The following is a 6,660-nucleotide window of genomic DNA, read 5'->3' as shown; positions in this document are numbered from 1 at the left end:
GCAGTCTCTGAGCTGCTCTGGGCCAGGCGACGAGCATTCAGCTGTTCACTTCACTGGTGCTCTTGCACTAGTTCTCACTATTTCCACCTCCTGCGGCCGGGAACAGGATGCAGAGTTCCTCACATCCAGGGCCCAGGCAGGCTGGGCGGACGCTGCAGGATCTAATGATATGTATGAGGTCAGCCCTGTGGTATGACGTGTATTAACTCGAAGGAATCTCGGCCCCATTCCTGAGAGCCAGATCTGGGGCCGGTGGCCCTGTCTTCCCTCTGGCCTCTTAAGAGGGCCTTACTTAAGGCCTTAAGTACTTAAGCGCAATTTCACCGCTGAGACAGAGGTCAAGGGGCAGAGGGTCCTAAGGGTGGTATGGGCACACAGGCTCCCTACAGTGGCACTGTGTGACCTTGTGCTAGTTGCCCCACCTCTCTGGGCCTCCGTTCTTTCCTTGGGCAGCGATGCTGAAGAGAGGCCATGGAGAATACCAAATGGGTCGTGTCCAAGTAGGGATCTGGAGGCTACGATATCCACAAACGATAGTCGGGGTGGATGGTTCTCACTGGGATGAACTTGCCCTTGAGCCTGTCCTGCCACTGGACGAGGGAACCCTGGAGAGGCTTTGTGGAGGGAAACCAGGGCGGAGAACCTGAGTGCCAGCACCTGACCGCTCCTGGATTTCCCAGGGTGGTGTACGAGACCAGTCTGCAGGTCCTTGCTGGGGAGGTCGGGCGACAGATACTCAGGGGAGGGTGGGAGGTGCTGCAAGTGGGGTGTCCCCCACTTCCCCACCTCCAGTGCCCTCCTGGATTGGGCTGGGTTCTGGAAAGTGAGCCAGGGGTGAGCCTGTGAGCCACGGAGATTGTGGCCCTTGGACACCCGGGTGTGTGTCCTTCCCTTGAAGACCCCAGCCCGTCTGAGTGGTACTCAGGGGAAATGAGGGAAGAGTTAGGTCCCTGTGCGGGCTGGAGTAATTCATGGGAGCACGGTACCCCATGGCTGTGGCTGTGGTCATTGGAAGACTTGGTGGCAACTGGAACGGGCAGCCTCTGGGATTCTCCCTTCTCTTGTTATGCTGGTGATGCTTGTGGAGAAGCAGACAGAGGACGGTCTGCAGAGTTTTAAGAGCTCTCCTGGCTCCCAGGCACCTGCTGACATCAGGGGAGCAGATGACATCAAGTCTCAAGCCCAGCTCGGATCAATACGGCCATCTAAGGTTAGAAAGGCGACGGGCTTTCTCACGTTATCGTCTCTTCCTTAGGCACATAGGTAGCTGTGGGGGCAGATGCTGAACCCCCTTGGGTTGTGTGTGTGTGGGACTCCGGGCCAGCCCTTCTGACTTGGGATGGCCAGAGCCCAGCACTCCCCGGGGGGACCCCAGGGTCTCTAACTGTGTGCACGTGTGCTTTCTGGCATCCCACATCTTTGTACCAAAATCAGGCAAGTTCTAATGTTCTAAACTCTCCCATAGCCAATGGGAAAGATGAAGAACTCATCTGGAGACATTTATCTGGACCCCCATATTGTGGGCCGAGTGTGCCCCCCGCCCCACATCCAGCTGTTGAAGTCTTAACCCGCAGGACCTCAGAATGTGACTGTATTTGGAGACAGGGTCCTCGCGGAGGTGGCGGAGTTAACGTGAAATCAGTAGGGTGGGCCTAATCCGACGTGATAGTGTCCTTCCAGAAGAGGACACGGGTGTGCACGGCACCGAGGGAGGCCACGTGAAGACACAGCCGAGGACGGCCATCTGCTAGCTCGGGAGCCAGGCCTCAGAAGCAATCTCGAACAGGCAGCCTCCAGAGCTGTGAGGAGAGAAGTCTGTGGTCTACACCCACGCCCACCCCCCACAGAGTCTGTGGTCCTTTGCTGTGGCAGCCCCCGCTGGAGGCACCGGGGTGTAAGGGGGGAAAGGGTCTCCCTTTCTACGAGCATGACCCGGAAGCTGGACCACGTTCTTGTGACAGCTCTCGGCGTCCTTTGAAATGGCTAGCTTTCCTTTCTTTTAAAAAGGTTTTATTTAAAAAGTGACGTAGACTCTTTAGAGAAGCAGGGGAAAAAGAGGGGCTAAGGGGGAGGGAGGGTCCCCAGGAATCCATCACTACCCGAGTACAGCCATGCTGTCATTTCTGGAGGCTTGTGCCTTCTTGCTCCTGTGGACCTCAGTGACTTAGCTTGGGTGCCACTGCTTCCTGGAAGCCCTCCTGGGTTTCTTCCCCCCACCTCACAGCCCTCCTAGTGCCTGCATTTACCTCCACCGCGACCTCAGCAATGGCCCCATTATTCCATGTGCTTTCTGTTTGCAGCTGCCTTTCTAGCCGGGCCTTGAAGGCACGGACATCAGCATCCAGTTTGTCTCTCGGAGAGCCTCCAAGCAGAATAAATCGAGCTGACATTTTTATTTTTGGTTGTTTGTGGACAGTGGTTGTTCTCGACAACATTCTTGGACTGCTCCCCGTAATGCCGTCTACATCCTTTAGTTCACCTGCACTTAGGGGCACCTGCTGGTGTATAATTAGTCTTTCAGGAACTTCAGCCTCCCCTTGGGGTTCCAGACTCAGCCCCCGCGCTCTCCCTTCCTCCTGACCTGAAACTGTGGCTCACATTCTGGTAAGAGCAGGTGCTCTGGGGAGCAGGGACTGGATATTTGAAACCAGGCTAAGCCAACCTAGAATATGTGGTCCCCATATGTCTTGGCATCCCTTCAGACTCTGGGAGGGAGGCTTGACCTTGGTGGCACCTAGTGCGAAAGTCCTTGGTGACACGACCTGTGTGTTTTAAGGACGTGGCGGAACCCTTGCTTGCTTTTTCTTATCAAATATTTATTTCGTCCATCCTGATTCTGGGTCAGATTCTTTTGGAAAAAAAAAAATTAAATCGCAGAAGCTGAATCAATTTGGAAACAGGATGGTTCCCGTCTTGCTCCAGGACCGTAGACTAATCCATAAATGGTGATGGAGAGAACTGAGGTTTGGAAAATGACAGGAAATGAACAGGTGGGCAGAGGGAGGCAGGGAAGGGCTATGGGTTGGAAATACAGGAGGGAGGCTCCTCCCTTTCCCCTTCCCTCCGCCTCTCCCCGCTCTCCCCTCCTAGTACCTGTCCTCTTCCCCCTCCCCTCTGCCCCCTTCCTCCCTCCTCTCTGTCCATCCCTCTCTTCTCTCTTCCCCTCCCCCCTCCATCTCTCTTCCCTCCCCCTTCACTCCTTCCTCCTCCTCACTCTATCTCTCCTTCCCCCTCCCTAACCCTCTTTCCCCTATCCCCACCCCCTCCTCTTTCTTGGCTGGATTGCTCCTTTCCTTTCTCTGTCCTTGGCTGGCCTTTCTTTCTTTCTTTCTTTCTTTTTTTTTTTTTTTAAAGATTTTTATTTATTTATTTGACAGGTAGAGATCACAAGTAGGCAGAGAGGCAGGCAGAGAGAGAGGAGGAAGCAGGCTCCCCGCTGAGCAGAGAGCCCGATGCGGGGCTCGATCCAGGACCCTGGGATCATGACCTGAGCTGAAGGCAGAGGCTCAACCCACTGAGCCACCCAGGTGCCCCTTTCTTCTCCCGGATAGACTCTCAATCTTGAGTCCTCTGTCTTGTTGGGCTATGGAGGGAGTGGGAGTGGGAAAGGGGGAGTGCTTAGTGACCAATGGATGGATTTTTCCCCCCTTATATTGCTTTTTTTTTTTTTCAATTGTGAAAAGAACACATAACAAACTCTACCATCTTAACCATTTTCCAGCGAACAGTCAGGGGAAAGCCGAGTGAGGACTCACACCCCAGCCCGTGCTTCACCTCTGGGCCCCTGCAGGAGGGTAGGACTTGTGGAAGGGAAGAGCCCAGGCTCTGGCGGGAGATGCTGGGTCATCTTTAAACTGCGGTCAGAGCTCTGCTCTTCCTCCTCACCTAGAAAAATTATAAAATAGGAAATGAAGCCTGAAGACATGATGTTAAGTGAAGAAGGCAGGCACGGAAGGTCACATGGTGTGTGATTCCACTTATATAAAACATCCAGAAGGGGTAAATCCACAGGGACCGAGATCTGGTTGGCGGTGGCCAGGGGCTGGTGAGAGCCAGGGCTGGGGGGTGCCTGCACAGGGGGTGCGGGGTTTTAATAGAGGGTGACGGAAATGGTTGGGGGACAGCTAGAGGGTGTGGTGGTGTAACACTGTGAAATTATAAATGTGGCTCAATGGTTCACTTTAAAGTAGCTAATTTCTGTTATGTGAACGTCACCTCAGTTAAAAACATTTTTTCCCCACAAGATTATTAGCGAGTCTTGTAGATGGCCAGATATCAGACGATGATTGTTTTTGCTGAGACAGTCGTGGAAGGCACACGCAAGGGAGACATTACCTTTAGTCTGCCGTGAAGGATCACCCGGACCACAGTCCTGATGGCTGGTAGAAAGCACTAGAAGGGACAGTTTTCTTCTCTGGACATATTCTTGGATTTTTCCTCTCTTGTAGGCTCCCCACACCTGCTGCTCAGCCCTCATGGCTTAGTTCAGGCATTGCCTCTTTCCAGAAGCCCTCCTCGAATCCTTCCCCTCAGTTACCTGCCACCCACGTGTCCCCCTACAGTTACTGTGGTCATTACTATGGAGCGGTTACCCTTGACTTGTCTGCTCCCATCCTGTCTATGAGCCCATTGTGGTCGGGGACCACAGAGTGGTCGAGGCAGAGTGGAAAGAAAACTATGTCGTACAGCTTGGAGTCACACCGACCTGGGATCCAAACCCTCCTTGGCCAACTTAGTGGCTGAGTGACCTTGAGGGACCGTGCTTAACCTTCAGGAATGTTAGTTTCACAACCCAAACGACGAGGATCATATTTCCTTTATGGGGCTGTGCCAAGGAGTCTGGTATGTCCTCTCATTCCCTGTGAGACTTTGAACTTCTCCCCTCTTTTTCCCCCTGCACCCCTCCTTATTATGTTGTTGTTGTTTTTGATTTTCCCATAGTTTCAGTCCTATTTCCGAACTACTCACTGACCATATTGACTATAGAAGGGGCAGAATAGTGTCCAGGAGGGAGGGTGGCGATGGTGCAGGAGGGGTGAGGCAGTGAGGGGGTGCGTCCTGGCCCCAAGGGTGTAGGGACAGTGATGCCTGCTGCTGTCTCCTGGTGGGCGGAAGAGGATATCTTGGCTGAGCGGCTGGCTCCAGCTCTGTGATCTGACCAGAGACTTGCCCTCTCTGAGCCCCGAATTCGGAACAGATTCTTCAGTAAGAGAGCTTTCGAGGACCCCAGCCTCCAAATTCTTAAAATGAGTCACAGATAAGCAAATAAGGAGACTTCTGTTCCTATTGGTGTGGCTCGTGCCTGGTCTTGTCGGCGGAGGGGTGAGTGGGCAAGGGGCAGGGGAGGCGGGAGGCCGGAAGAGATGCCCCTCCTTGACTTCGGTCAGACCACAGGTGTGGGCCCAGTTCCCTCTGATTGCCAAGGGTAAGAAGTCGGGATGTGACCAGGATTAGTCTCCAGGGCCGAGTAAGAGTCAAATTTCATAGTTGAATGGTCTCGGAGCAAGAGAATAGACAGGGATCCTCCTCTCCAGCTGTGGAGCAAAAGGCTCCCCAAGGACTCTGAATTCCAGGTGAGGAGTTGAATTAAAGTCTTGGGTCTACCTTAGAACCCAAGGAAATGCTCCAGCCATTTGAGCTCGGTTTCCGCATCTGTCAAATGGGTACAGTCCAGCCACTCGAGCAGACTCTTGTCTGAGAGTCTCGGTTTGGTCCCTTGCACAGGTGACTCGCACACGCTTTGTCAGCGCTGTTCCCCTCACTTCTCTCTCGCTCCCCGGTAATTGCTTACCCCTCCAGACCTCAGTTTCCTTATTCGGAAAATTGGGGAGGCATCCCGCTTTGGGAAGCCGTAAAGACAGAGGTGGGACCCCTCACTCCCCCGAGCCCCTGAAGTGCTCAGTTGGGGGCTGAGGGGGGGCTGCCCCTACCCTGGGGGATATTCACTCCTCCCTCGGCAGCCCTCCTGGTCTGTTCCCCGTTCTCTGACAAAAATGGGAGCTCCAAGCTTGGCTCAGATCTCACGCATCTCATGTGAGGCTCCCGCAGAGGTCTGTGAGCTGACCACCCATCCCGGGCTTAAGGAAGGAGTCTTCTCCCTCTGCTTCCCCAGGACCACATCTGCTTTATTAGACAAGACAGACCCCAGAGCCTTTCTCTCCACGAGGGGAGAGCCGTCCGAAGGTCTTCAGGAGGCATTCACCGAGCAAAACACCTGGAAAGTGTTTCTGTCTTCGGGGAATGTACAGACGGGTTACAGTGCAGATATTGTGCTTGCTGTTGGGAATAGATGTGGATGCCTGTAACTTTGTACATGTACGTCAATACGTGTATACCTCCCGGTGTTTCTTTACCAAGTCTGCATGTTCTATAGTCCAGGTCACTGCCATGTCTTTGTTAGACCATAATGGCAAATAGTCACCGTGTCACACACACACACACACACACACACACGCGCGCGCGTGCGCGAGGTGGTAGTATTCACACGTGATGCTAAACCTGGATGTAATTCCAACCACCTTGCATTTTTCAACTCATTTAGCCTCTAGTGTTATCACTGTTTCCCTTGTATAGCTAGACATACAAAAGCATCAGAGAGGTGAGGTGTCTTGCCCAACGTCACACAGCAGTTGAGTGGCAGAGCTGGGATTTGAACCTAGG

This window comes from Mustela putorius, unplaced genomic scaffold (assembly GCF_011764305.1).
Source record: "Mustela putorius furo isolate JIRA1106 unplaced genomic scaffold, ASM1176430v1.1 tig00000738_pilon_pilon_pilon, whole genome shotgun sequence".
NCBI lineage: Eukaryota > Metazoa > Chordata > Mammalia > Carnivora > Mustelidae > Mustela > Mustela putorius.
Note: the sequence above shows the minus strand (reverse complement) of the source record.